At 44.4% G+C, this 14,876-nt stretch overlaps 1 pseudogene; it reads left to right on the top strand.

Annotated features, from left to right (window-relative positions):
• The first annotated feature begins 9,617 nt into the window (after window positions 1-9,617).
• LOC118683792 (uncharacterized) lies at window positions 9,618-11,474 on the top strand (annotated as a pseudogene).
• Window positions 11,475-14,876: the final 3,402 nt, after the last annotated feature.

Here is a 14,876-nt window from a genome sequence, read left to right on the forward strand (position 1 = left end):
CAGGGGGAACAGCCCTACTTTTGTTACTGCTAGCAGGGCGGAAGTCCTTGACATTACGCTATCCTCTAGGGAAATCGCTCCCTTGATTTCGAAATGGAGGGTTCTGGACGACCATTCATTCTCGGATCATAGATATATTGGTTTCAGCTTAAAAGCCTCACGCCCGGAACTCAAAACCTATAGAAATTTTAGGAATACCAACTGGGTCCGGTACTGCAGGAAGCTTCGATCAGCTCTTCCACCCGCACCCGAAGGGATTCGATCCTATCGGCGGATGCGGTCGATTAGCTCGTTGAGATTTTCAGCTCTGTTAGTAGAACTTCTCTTGACAGCTCCTGTCCTCTGAGAACTCAGAAAATCAAAAAACCCCCTTGGTGGATTTCGGAGCTAACGGAGATCAGATCTTCGAGCAGAAGACTTTTCAACAAAGCCCGTAAAAGCGGCTCTAGTGACGACTGGGCGTTGTACAAGGCCGGACTGGCCATTTACAAGTCTGAGTTGAAGAAAGCCAAGAGAGTTTCGTGGAGAGCCTTTTGCGGTAGTGTAGAGGGCTGTCATGAGTTCTCACGATTCAGGCGCATTCTTGCAAAAAAATCCTACTCCAGTGGGGTATCTAAAAATGCAGATAGTAGTTGGACAACGAGTAGCGAGGAGTCGTTGAAACTACTCCTGGATGCTCATTTTCCACTAAATCACTCTGCTGAAGAAGTGTCACCTGGGGAGCTGCAGGAGGGCTGTACAGCCTTCTTGGACCTTCTGGACGATCGTCACCTTACTTGGGCGTTGAAATCCTTCAAGGCCTTTAAGTCCCCGGGGCCCGATGGCATTATTCCAGCGCAACTACAGCGTACGATCAAGATGTTATTGAGCTGGCTGGCCCCCATCTACGCGAACTGCGTCAGATTAGGCCATGTCCCAAAGGTCTGGAGACAGGTTAAGGTTGCTTTCATTCCGAAGGCCGGCAAAAGCTCTCACGTCTGTGCAAAAGATTTCAGACCCATCAGCCTATCCTCGTTTCTGTTGAAAACACTGGACAGGCTTATGGATCTGTACATTAGGAGCAGAATACCGAGGGGTAAACTGTTACGGGCGCAACATGCATATATCAAAGGCAAGTCAGTCGATACTGCTTTGCATGATGTAGTGTCATGGCTGGAGATAGCTCTCAAGCACAAGGAATTCGCTGTGGGCACCTTCCTCGACATCGAGGGGGCCTTCAACAATGTGCGACCAGAGGCAGTGGTTAAAGCCCTCGAAAAGTTTGAGGTGGAATCTAACCTCAAGCACTTTATTTTTAGTCTTCTTTGCGACAGAACTGTCGCAGCGGAGTGCGGTGGTGCCAAGGCTACCAGAAAAGTGAATAGGGGAACTCCGCAGGGGGAGTACTCTCCCCACTGCTCTGGATAATGGTGGTTAACGACCTACTTATAGAACTCGAGACGCAAGGCTGTCGGGTGACAGCATACGCTGATGATGTGGTTCTTATGGTTAAGGGAAAGTTCCTGAATACCGTTTACGAGCTCACCGAGGGGTACCTGAACGTGGTATCTAGCTGGGCGAATAGAAGCGGCCTAGCCATCAACCCAAGTAAAACCGAATTGGTTTTATTCACTAGGAGGTATAAGATACCAAATGTGCCTCTCCCCTCTTTCGGGGGTTCACTTCTTCAACCTGCTGAGAAAGTGAAATACCTAGGGCTCATCCTCGACAGAAAACTTTCCTGGAGGCCAAATATTGAGGAGAGAGCTAAGAAGGCTTCGGTCGCCTTATACTGCTGCAAAGTGGCTATTGGGAAAAAGTGGGGACTCTAACCTAAGGTGGTGTTCTGGCTCTACGAAACCGTAGTTAAGCCAATAATGTTCTATGGTGTGTTCGTCTGGTGGAGGGCGCTCGAGAGGTCCACACTGGCTAAAAAGCTTGAAAGGGTCCAAAGAGCGGCGCTCATCGGAATCTCCGGTGCACTGCGGACCACACCGAAACTAGCTCTTAATGCTATTTTAAACATAGCACCTGTGGACATTGCCGGTAGGTGCATTGCCGCGAAGTGTGCTCTAAGGCTCAGAGAAGCTGGGCTTTTGAAGAGGTCCGAACAAGGGCACTCCGAAATTCTTTCCTCCTTCAGCGGCCTCCCGGAAAATATAGATCACTGCGTCACTGAAGCCACTCGAGGCGGTTCCTTCTCCGCTCATATTCCAACGAGGGACATGTGGATGGGAAGAAGCCGTTGGAGAAGAGGCGCGGTGAGCTTTTTCACGGATGGATCGAGGCTAGGAGGGAAGGTTGGAGGGGGGTTTTCTGCAAGGAGCTCTCCGTCAGTCTTAGCTTCAGGCTACCGGATCACTGTAGTGTTTTTCAGGCGGAAGTGGCTGCTATCAAGGCGGCGGTAGAAGTACTGCTGTGTAGTGCAGCCTCGTTTGTAGAAGTGAGCATTCACTCTGATAGTAGGGCAGCAATACTAGCTTTGAGCGCGCGTACCGTGCAATCAATGCTAGTGAAGGAGTGTCTGTCCTCTTTAGAGATAGCGTCTGGCTATTTCAACATCAGGCTCGTTTGGGTGCCTGGTCACAGCGGAATCGCTGGAAACTGCAAAGCCGATGAGCTAGCCAGGGGGGGCACCTTTGCCCCGCTCACATCGGAATGGGATCGGGTTGGATCTCCGTTAGCGTCTTGCGCTCTAACGTTAGATCAATGGACCTCGCGTGCACTCAGCAGACGCTGGTCGACGACTAGGTCCTGTGCGACCGCGAGATCCTTCTGGCCAAGAGTGGATCGCAGGAGGTCGGCGGAACTTCTCGCCCTGAGCAAAGTGCATCTCGCCGCTATTGTAGGAGTTCTCACTGGACACTGTCCAATGGGCACTCATGCGGTACGGCTTGGTGTACTACCCGATGCCAGTTGCCAAAGTTGTATGGAGGAGGGCGAGGTGGAATCATCCCAGCACTTTTTCCTCCAATGTCCGGCATTCGCTAGGCTGCGATTGAAATATCTCGGAAATCACACGTTTCGCGGACCTGAATACTTATCCGAAATGGATATTGGCCGTCTTAACAAGTTTGTAGTCAGCACAAGACGTCTTGTCGACTTGTAAGGGTCTTTTGATCCGGATTATAGGAGTTTGTAGGTATCACAACGGACTGGCGTCTTAAGCTGTCCAAGTGTGTTCCCTTCTGGGATCGACCTCCTAACCTAATCTAACCTACTTTAATTTTTGTTTATGCGCATACCAAAGAACATCTGTGCGTATGTATGTAAACACATTTTGTTTATAGAGTGGTGTAGTTCGTTGCGTGAATTGATAGGTGTGGTGACATTTTATTTTCGAGCTTGCGCGTTTTCGATGTTCCCTCATCATAATTAACATTTTAGTACAGCTAACATTTGCTCCTTCGCTATTCATTGACGTTCTTTGCTTACATAGTTATTAACAAACTCGGCATCACAGCCTCTATTCCAATTGGATCTTCTCCAGAGCAAATAAAAATATTCACTAGGTTACGTCTACGACACACAACAGTCACACATCAACATCTCCTAAGTGGCTCTGCTGCTCCATCTTGCCAAGCATGCAATTGTCCTCTGACAATCAACCACATCCTTGATGCATGCAGAAAGTACTCAAACGAGAGGAACAGCATATTCCAGAACAAAACACCATCGAATCAGCTAACAGAATTTTCTTTAGATAATTTAAAATATTTGCATAAGTTTATATACCAAACTGGATGACTGTATTATATTTAAGTTATATGTATCATACTGACAGACAACTTGTAACTCAAGGACTTTCCTTTTAGATCTTTATCTTTTTATTTACCTAGTTAATTACCGAATATATTATTATTGTCAGGCCGGTAGCCTTCGTTGCTAGTGCCTTTAAACTGTAATACAATTATTTATAATTATGTTTCTGGTAAATAAATAAATAAATATTACATTATATGCTTCCGGTTTTGACATATGTACAAGTATTTAAATTATTATACACGTTTTGTGTTGAGACGATTACACTTAAAACACGTTCTGCCTTTGTCCTTTTTGACCACAGTTGTAACAGCTTATCTCTTTTCTCATTTTTTTGTACATAATTCTTTGTTGTTGTTATACCAAGTTTATTCTCATTACGTTTAAGCATATTTCGTAGCACTTCAATTATTCTTCAAAATTTTTTAGATTTTTTCGTTCGTTCGTTTTTTAGATCGTTTTGTTTACACTCAATTTTGCGACATTTCCTTACGAGGCGATTTCTTTCATAGCATAGAAATATTTTTAAATACTTTTATTATCAAGTATTTTCCGTTCACATAGTCGCTTATGTAACACTGCACTATTTGTTGTTGATTTGAATTCACTCATCAATGTGCCTTTGTGATCTCTTCTCTTCTACTAATTGTTTTCGCTTTAACCCTTTCACTCCCACGTACATATATGTATATAACTGCGGTAAATATGTACTTAATGACCCCCACTTCGTAGGGGGTTGGGGTTGTAAGGGGTGACACAATTAAGTGTCCTTTTTATGAATTCGAAGGAATTATCCGTCGGTCACCCCTTAAAAAAAAGTTATGTAGATTACAAATCCGTGAGCGGAAAGTGAATTTTTTCAATAATTTATGTATATTTTTCAATATTTATTTACACACTTTGCACATATCACATATTCAAGTCACTTAGTTGTTGCTGTTGTTGTAGCGGCAAAATTTTGTAGAATTCAGATCTCTTAGCTGTAATTACCAGTTCAGTGTGTTAAACATTTTCTTAAGAAAAAAATATACTGAAGAAATGTAATAGTCAAAATTTCTTTTGTGCCGCGTTTTTAAGGAATGAATGAATATCGGGAATCGTCGAACTCCTTTTCGCACTGGCGGCCTTCGGCCGCGCTTCAAAAAAATAACCCTGGTCGGTCCAAAACCGGGGTGTTCATAATTCAATTGCGTCAAACTCCTTTCTGCACAAACAGCAGCGAAAAGGATTTTGACCCTAAGAGTGCAGAAAGGAGTTTGACGCGATTGAATTATGAACACCCCGGTTTTTGACCGACCAGGGTTGAATTTGGGATTCTGCTGTATTCACGAAATTTTAACCCTTCATATACTTTTTTTGAAGGGTGGCCGACGGCTATATCCACTGAAATTGTATTTCACAGACTCCCTTCACATACCATCTGCAACCCCAACCCCCTCCGAAGTGGGGGTCATTAAGTACATAATTACCAAAAATATAACCGATACATTGGACAGTAATAAACAACTGGTAACCAATAAAATAACCAAAAGCAAATGACGATGTGGCCGATGCATTAGTTGTCTGTAACTCGGCGTTCACACGCGGACTCTTTTGTCGCTCATTATCGCCAAATTTTTTTTTGGTGTCGCTCTGTACGTTCACACGAACGAAAACTCGAGTCGAGTTTTTCTGTCATTCCTTCTGACAAAATCTTCGCAAATGCTTGTGCGATTCGGCACACGACACTTAGAGCGTGTATTCCATTTGTATGTTGGGATGGTGCTCTCACATTTGCTTACAAGGAATTACCATGTATATGATAAAACAATATTTACAGTACCCGCTTTTGATATTTTCAAGGTTAAATTTATGACGTAAATTTCCTAACCATACCTTATCTGCCCCCAATATACCTTATATTGTGATTTCCGACTTTCCACCTATCTTTAAACCATTCGGGTTGGTCATAATGTGTGATATTTTAATGAACTTGTCCACTTAAAGTTTTCTTAAAAATTATGTAGTTTAGCGTTTAATATGAATAGAATTGGCTTAGACCGTACTCGAAACCATATATCCCTAATATAATTAATTCTGACGTTTTGCACATCAACTCAATATATTCAATTTTGTCTCTTCGGTTTGGATATATCTCATTTGAAGATGATTTTAATATAATTTTCGCTAGCGATGTTAAAATATAGTAATAAAAATAAGTAAGTACATGACCTTCAATAAAAGTTAATAAGATACCAAATTTGATTGTAATCCATTTAGGGTTTTGTTGAATAATGAATGTTGAATTCTTTCGCAACATCTTTTAATATAATATAAAGTTTTGTCAAGACTTGAGAGTATTACCTCGGCTTTGCTACTTGCATGTTGCAAGAGTATGAAAAGTTCGGTTACAATCGAACTTAGCCCCTCATTACCTATTATTTTGACAATAGTAAATAGGTGAGATTGAACTGGAGCAAACTTGATGTAACTAGTTATTAAGTCTAGGTCTAGCTAAATCTATTTGTTAATTTATGTATATGCATAGTACATAAGTAGTAACAATCATTATTTATTTTAAAATCTAATTAATGTGCACATATAAAAAATACATTTACTGTTTGTTTGTTAATGGCTTGTTTAAAAAAATTTTCTTTTTTATTAATAGAATTTTTAAAAGTTCTAATAAGATCACAAGAATTTGAAGAAGAAGCAATTATGATGCAATGGGACAATTTAAACAACTAGTGTTCGCAAAAAGAATAATACGTGTGTTTGAGATTGGAAAATTGTTTAGGGTATAATCCCCCCTCTAAGTGTACATGCGCTACGTCCATGAGATAAAATATCGCCTGATTGAAACGTTATTTAGTCTCTCTTTTGCTACTCGCATTCAGCTATATACATATATGCGTATTTATGTACGTACATATGTAAATATGTCAACGACGCCGACTACCTACTGCATACGTGCTTCCGTTAGCTTATGTTTTATTCTTGGAACATAATAAGTTTACATATAAAACGTACATATGTATTGCGACGATGGCAAAAGCTAGAAATCATAAATTAAACAACTCTTTGTTGTTATCTCTAAAAGGGAAAAGTAAAAAGTTGGTAGAAAACCCGAGCTATGCCGAAAAAAATAACGAACGGCCGCCGATTGTCTTCGCTTCCCTTGCCGCTCTAATAGCTTTGCCTACAAATCATCGTAAGTATGTATATATGTTTATATATGAGCATGCATACATATTGACGTAGATTTTTGTGAGCCACGGAAAAATATTTTAAAATTCTAAAATATTTTAAATCGACAAAAGGTTCACTTTTTTCTGTGTTTTGCGGGTTTGCGAGGTTGTCACTTTTCCCTTCTCGAAAGGACATCAGAAATTTGTTCAATTTATGTGTTTTATACTTTCGCAACCTGTTGCTACAGAGTATAATAGTTTTGTTCATCTAACGGTTGTTTGTAACACCTAAAACTAAGCGAGTTAGATATAGGGTTATGTATATATAAATGATCAGGATGAAGAGATGAGTTGAAATTCGGGTGACTGTCTGTCCGTCCGTCCATCTGTCCGTCCGTGCAAGCTGTAACTTGAGTCAAAATTGAGATATCTTTATAAAACTTGGTTGACATGTTTCTTGGTACCGTGAGACGGTTGGTATTGCAGATGGGCGTAATCGGACCACTGCCACGCCCACAAAACGCCATTGTACAAAAACAAATAAATTGCCATAACTAAGCTACGCAATACGAGACAAGACTGTTATTTGGTACACAGGATCACATTAGGGAGGGGCATCTGCAGTTAAAATTTTTTTTAAATTGTGCGTCGTCCCACCCCTAATAGGTTTAATGTGCATATCTCCTAAACCGCTCATGATATAATAACAAAATTCACTGCAAGAAAATATTTTTAGAACCTCTACCTAAAGTGTGAAAATAGTTGAAATCGGGCGGCAACTCCGCCCACTCCCGATATAACGGTACTGTTAAAAAATACTAAAAGCGCGATAAATCAAGCACTAATCACGCCAGAGACAATAAATTTTATCTCTGGGATGGTAAGAGCTGACTTTATAGGAACCGCGTTCAAAATTAGTCAGTGGGCGTGGCACCGCTCACTTTTAAGTGAAAACCCATATCTTGGGATAAGCATATCTCAATTCAATTACTTTAATAGCATATTTTACTTCCTGATATCATTAAAATATATCAGGAAAATATGTTCATATGTTTAGGTTTATTGAATATTTCCTTATTATGCGTATTTACACAAATGTGATATTCACACATACATTCTTAAATACTCGCACGCTGATGCTTGCTTCTTTTTGCCCCTCGCAAGCAATGACTTTTGTCCACACTTTTTGATTTTTGCGAGAAGCAAGTTGAACAATCGCAAGCAAGAAGGGGTCAGGGGCGCACTGCCACATAACTATTTCAGATAGATTTATTAATCGAATTTATTTTAAAAACGATTATAAGTATGAATTTATGTGTATTTATATTTTTACGATTATTATTATTATATTACGAAATTAAGTCATTAATTCATTAGTATTTAAGCAACATATTAATACAATATATTAAGAGTCCTCACTTGACACGCCTCTATGCATGGTGGCAAGCCAACGAAATAACGGCGAGTTCGCGCGGACATTTTGGGCATCGTGGCGGAGTTGACAAAACTTGTTTGAATCGACAATTTTACGACAATGTCGGTTGGCGATGTTGTCTCGTTTGTCCTTTTTGCAGTGGTTTGCTATTGAAAGTTGACTTATGCTCTTTTGAAATACTGCGACTACCGATTGGGGTGCATTTTCATAGCGTCGTATTTAGATAAAATGGGCTAGATCGACAAACTATGAAATAATGATAATAAGTAAATATATAAAAGTACTATATGGAGTGTGCTTAGAGTATATAGAAGTAGTTAATGATTTCATATAGATGTCAATTTTATATAAATTTTATAATTTAATGCTATAAATAGTGCATAATATGAAAAAAATATAAATATTATTTTAACTCGCTAATAGGTCATGTTGCCAATTCTCCTTTCTGAAGGGAACATCAGACCAATTCTTCAATTTCTGATGTTTAGCATCGTAGTGAGTAAGCAGCTTGTGGACAACATACAAATGCGAGTGGAATGGTAGGATTTTCAGTGATACAAATTGTAAAATTGAAATTTTTCTCGTTCTACTGAAACCATTCAAATTCAATTTCATTCGTTTAAACTTAATTTCGCATTTGCGGTAGGAATTCCATACGAAAACCAAATGTGGTTTACCAGGCGCACAGAAAAAATAGCGCGGCGCAGAGTTATGAAAGAACGCCCTTTGCTTTGAAGCAGACGCACGATCCTTATGAATGAATTTGTTGTCGTTGTAATATGAAATACTTAGAAAATAAGCCGCGAGTTCGCTTGAATATTATTGGCCGATGATTGTGCGTCTACTTTTTTTTGTCACTTGCGCGAATGATTGATTTTTTGCGAAAGACATATTGAGGGACATACATATGTACATATGTGTACATACATGAAGGAAGGCAATTTCAAGAATATTCACATATGGACATATGAACATTTGAAGCAAGTAAACACTAATAGCTGTTTGAGTTCACAGATTAGACAAAATTGCTCAAATATAGTCTATGGTACTGCTTGTATAGAACACTTCCTTATTGCAACGTGAAATATTTTGCCTGAGTTCAAATCCTATCAGATATTTTTTTACACTTTTTTTTTATTTTTATAGCATTTTTTTATTAAATGATATTTTAATTCTAATTTCATTATTATTTCCCTCATTATTTACATTTTCTTTTCATAAGTCAATTATTCTCCATTTTATTACTTTAATTTTTTAGGGATGTAGAGCAGGTTCGCCTCCACGCGGTGCATCCTGGGTAACGCTAAATGACCTGCGGCCTTCACGGCCTTTATAACTCCTACGGATTTGACCTTTGCTCGACACGGACTTCGCTTGGACTCTTAGATGGATCGGTTTGAACCCTGGGCTGGTGGTCGTGGTATTCTGTCACCTGAGTATGTAGGGGTGACACCCTGCAGAAATGGCTGATGGGCTAATACCAAGGCCGCCTCCGTCCCGTTAAAACCATGGCAGGCCTCAGAGTACGTTCCCCTCCTGTCATCATTAGGTTGGTGTGGTAGGTGTTTGTTGAGATGACTCCTTCTTTGCGCTGGTCGGCTCTGAACGCACTGCCTCATAAGGGCGTGCGTCAACCCTCGCCTTGGCCTCGTAACCGAGACAACCTTGGGACCATTTAAAGGCGACTACCTTTCCAGGAGACAGATAGCGGCTCTGAGTGGGGACCCAACTACAATGAACACTAACAACAACAATTTAACCAAGGACGAGGGAGGAAGCGGGTCGAAACCGACCTCTTCAAAAGTGGACAGTTCCCTGGGGAGGGGCATCCTCACCGATGGGGACGAAACCGTCTCCGCCGAAGGGTGAGAAGAAGAATTCCGGGGGTGACCGGCTTACCATCTCTAGGGGCGGTAACATGGGGGGAGTGGGCAGGAATCTGCCGACTGACACCTTAGGCAGGGCAGAAGTGCACGGCGGAATCGCCAGCACTAGCAGAGGAACCTCTGTTAAGTACATGGGGGGCGCGGGGTCCTCAGTGAAAGCTAAGGGTTCCGGGGGGAAACGCCAGACTACAGCTAAAAAGCTGAAGTCGGACCGTCGGCTGGCTACCAAGATTTTGGAGCGTTACGGTGGCAAGCAGGCTGACCAGAAATCTGATCAGCATGCTAGCACACTTGAGTGGGCCAAAAGGGTGCTAAGCGACGTCAATGACGGGAAAGGGGGGTCGAGCGAACCCCACACCTCGATGAAGCGACAGAGGTCGCAGGAGGGGGAATCCTTCCTCGGCAAGAAGCCTCGAGTCGGAGCGGCACCGATGTTTAGCGAAATCGCTAAACTCGCCAGCTCAATTGAGCTCGGGGTATACGATAGAAGCAGGGGAGATGGAGCCATCTCCCATGAAGAGTGGAAGCGGGTAGCAGCTGCTATCTCCGCTGTGTTCATGAAGGTGATCAGGGGAAGCCCTGGACCACCCCCTAGATGTAAAAGTGCCGGGTGGAATCTCGGCTTACACAAACTTGTAAGGTGTGCTGACGAACGGTCGGCATTCTTTTATAAGGAGGCGGTAGCCAGGGTGGGGGAAGTATGGAAGGGAGCAAGGCTCGAGGCGATGGCCAAATCGGATCTTCCGATGCGACCTCGTGCTCGTGTCTGGCTTCCGGCCGAACCCTCTACCCCGACCGAAATTAAAGAGATATTGCGGTACTGCAATCCATCTCTTCCCACCCAGGACTGGAAGGTGGTTGGGCTGGAGAGGACCGAGGAACCATATCGGCAAGCGCTGATACTCCTAAATAAGGAGTCCCTCGCTCCTCTCAGCATTGCAAAGGGGGCCATAAGCTTTGGCTTCGGGAGAGTCGTCCTCAGGATTCTCCCGGTTGAAGCCAGGGCTGATGGCCCGTTGCCACCAGCTGAGGTGGAAGAGAGTGGGAGAGTGACCCACTCTAAAATGGACATCGACCCCATCCTCTCGGATACGGTGAGCACGGGGGGGCGGATCGTCAGTCGATGATGGATCCGTCTTCAGTCTCGACCGTCTGTTCGAGGCTGCTGGGGTCAATAGTACGGATGAAGGTGCGGAACTCGCACTCCTGGAGAGGAGTTTGGAGGATGAGGATCCTCCAAATTAACCTCCAGCACTCATAGGCGGCCTCCGCCGATCTAGTGCTTCGTCTAGGACGGGACGAAGCCGACATTGTCCTTATCCAGGAACTGTGGCTGAGCAGTAACGGTATCTCTGGTCTAAGGACAAAGAGCCACCAGCTCCTGGCGGCAAACAGTACAGGTAGAACCAGAGCCTGCTTGTTGATCAGAAACGAACTTAACGTTTTTCTTTTACATAATTTCAGCAACGAGGATGTCGTCGCTGCTAGACTGGGGGACAGCGCTGGAGAACTCTGGCTTGTCTCAGCCTACATGCCGCACGACGACGACGAGGTGGAGCCACCTCCGTACCTGCTGAGAAGAGCTCTGGCAGAGGCCCTTCGCAAAGGGGCCGGAGTCTTAATAGGCTCGGATGCAAATTCAAGGCACACCGTCTGGGGGAGCTCGGACATTAACACAAGAGGTGTCACTTTTTGATTTTATTTGTAGTGTAGGTCTTTTTATATGTAACAGGGGGAACAGCCCTACTTTTGTTACTGCTAGCAGGGCGGAAGTCCTTGACATTACGCTATCCTCTAGGGAAATCGCTCCCTTGATTTCGAAATGGAGGGTTCTGGACGACCATTCATTCTCGGATCATAGATATATTGGTTTCAGCTTAAAAGCCTCACGCCCGGAACTCAAAACCTATAGAAATTTTAGGAATACCAACTGGGTCCGGTACTGCAGGAAGCTTCGATCAGCTCTTCCACCCGCACCCGAAGGGATTCGATCCTATCGGCGGATGTGGTCGATTGGCTCGTCGAGATTTTCAGCTCTGTTAGTAGAACTTCTCTTGACAGCTCCTGTCCTCTGAGAACTCAGAAAATCAAAAAAACCCCTTGGTGGATTTCGGAGCTAACGGAGATCAGATCTTCGAGCAGAAGACTTTTCAACAAAGCCCGTAAAAGCGGCTCTAGTGACGACTGGGCGTTGTACAAGGCCGGACTGGCCATTTACAAGTCTGAGTTGAAGAAAGCCAAGAGAGTTTCGTGGAGAGCCTTTTGCGGTAGTGTAGAGGGCTGTCATGAGTCCTCACGATTCAGGCGCATTCTTGCAAAAAAATCCTACTCCAGTGGGGTATCTAAAAATGCAGATAGTAGTTGGACAACGAGTAGCGAGGAGTCGTTGAAACTACTCCTGGATGCTCATTTTCCACTAAATCACTCTGCTGAAGAAGTGTCACCTGGGGAGCTGCAGGAGGGCTGTACAGCCTTCTTGGACCTTCTGGACGATCGTCACCTTACTTGGGCGTTGAAATCCTTCAAGCCCTTTAAGTCCCCGGGGCCCGATGGCATTATTCCAGCGCAACTACAGCGTACGATCAAGATGTTATTGAGCTGGCTGGCCCCCATCTACGCGAACTGCGTCAGATTAGGCCATGTCCCAAAGGTCTGGAGACAGGTTAAGGTTGCTTTCATTCCGAAGGCCGGCAAAAGCTCTCACGTCTGTGCAAAAGATTTCAGACCCATCAGCCTATCCTCGTTTCTGTTGAAAACACTGGAGAGGCTTATGGATCTGTACATTAGGAGCAGAATACCGAGGGGTAAACTGTTACGGGCGCAACATGCATATATCAAAGGCAAGTCAGTCGATACTGCTTTGCATGATGTAGTGTCATGGCTGGAGATAGCTCTCAAGCACAAGGAATTCGCTGTGGGCACCTTCCTCGACATCGAGGGGGCCTTCAACAATGTGCGACCAGAGGCAGTGGTTAAAGCCCTCGAAAAGTTTGAGGTGGAATCTAACCTCAAGCACTTTATTTTTAGTCTTCTTTGCGACAGAACTGTCGCAGCGGAGTGCGGTGGTGCCAAGGCTACCAGAAAAGTGAATAGGGGAACTCCGCAGGGGGAGTACTCTCCCCACTGCTCTGGATAATGGTGGTTAACGACCTACTTATAGAACTCGAGACGCAAGGCTGTCGGGTGACAGCATACGCTGATGATGTGGTTCTTATGGTTAAGGGAAAGTTCCTGAATACCGTTTACGAGCTCACCGAGGGGTACCTGAACGTGGTATCTAGCTGGGCGAATAGAAGCGGCCTAGCCATCAACCCAAGTAAAACCGAATTGGTTTTATTCACTAGGAGGTATAAGATACCAAATGTGCCTCTCCCCTCTTTCGGGGGTTCACTTCTTCAACCTGCTGAGAAAGTGAAATACCTAGGGCTCATCCTCGACAGAAAACTTTCCTGGAGGCCAAATATTGAGGAGAGAGCTAAGAAGGCTTCGGTCGCCTTTTACTGCTGCAAAGTGGCTATTGGGAAAAGGTGGGGACTCTAACCTAAGGTGGTGTTCTGGCTCTACGAAACCGTAGTTAAGCCAATAATGTTCTATGGTGTGTTCGTCTGGTGGAGGGCGCTCGAGAGGTCCACACTGGCTAAAAAGCTTGAAAGGGTCCAAAGAGCGGCGCTCATCGGAATCTCCGGTGCACTGCGGACCACACCGAAACTAGCTCTTAATGCTATTTTAAACATAGCACCTGTGGGCATTGCCGGTAGGTGCATTGCCGCGAAGTGTGCTCTAAGGCTCAGAGAAGCTGGGCTTTTGAAGAGTTCCGAACAAGGGCACTCCGAAATTCTTTCCTCCTTCAGCGGCATCCCGGAAAATATAGATCACTGCGTCACTGAAGCCACTCGAGGCGGTTCCTTCTCCGCTCATATTCCAACGAGGGACATGTGGATGGGAAGAAGCCGTTGGAAAAGAGGCGCGGTGAGCTTTTTCACGGATGGATCGAGGCTAGGAGGGAAGGTTGGAGGGGGGGTTTTCTGCAAGGGGCTCTCCGTCAGTCTTAGCTTCAGGCTACCGGATCACTGTAGTGTTTTTCAGGCGGAAGTGGCTGCTATCAAGGCGGCGGTAGAAGTACTGCTGTGTAGTGCAGCCTCGTTTGTAGAAGTGAGCATTCACTCTGATAGTAGGGCAGCAATACTAGCTTTGAGCGCGCGTACCGTGCAATCAATGCTAGTGAAGGAGTGTCTGTCCTCTTTAGAGATAGCGTCTGGCTATTTCAACATCAGACTCGTTTGGGTGCCTGGTCACAGCGGAATCGCTGGAAACTGCAAAGCCGATGAGCTAGCCAGGGGGGGCACCTTTGCCCCGCTCACATCGGAATGGGATCGGGTTGGATCTCCGTTAGCGTCTTGCGCTCTAACGTTAGATCAATGGACCTCGCGTGCACTCAGCAGACGCTGGTCGACGACTAGGTCCTGTGCGACCGCGAGATCCTTCTGGCCAAGAGTGGATCGCAGGAGGTCGGCGGAACTTCTCGCCCTGAGCAAAGTGCATCTCGCCGCTATTGTAGGAGTTCTCACTGGACACTGTCCAATGGGCACTCATGCGGTACGGCTTGGTGTACTACCCGATGCCAGTTGACAAAGTTGTATGGAGGAG

Source organism: Bactrocera oleae, chromosome 3 (genome assembly GCF_042242935.1).
Source record: "Bactrocera oleae isolate idBacOlea1 chromosome 3, idBacOlea1, whole genome shotgun sequence".
In the NCBI taxonomy this organism is placed as follows: Eukaryota; Metazoa; Arthropoda; class Insecta; order Diptera; family Tephritidae; genus Bactrocera; species Bactrocera oleae.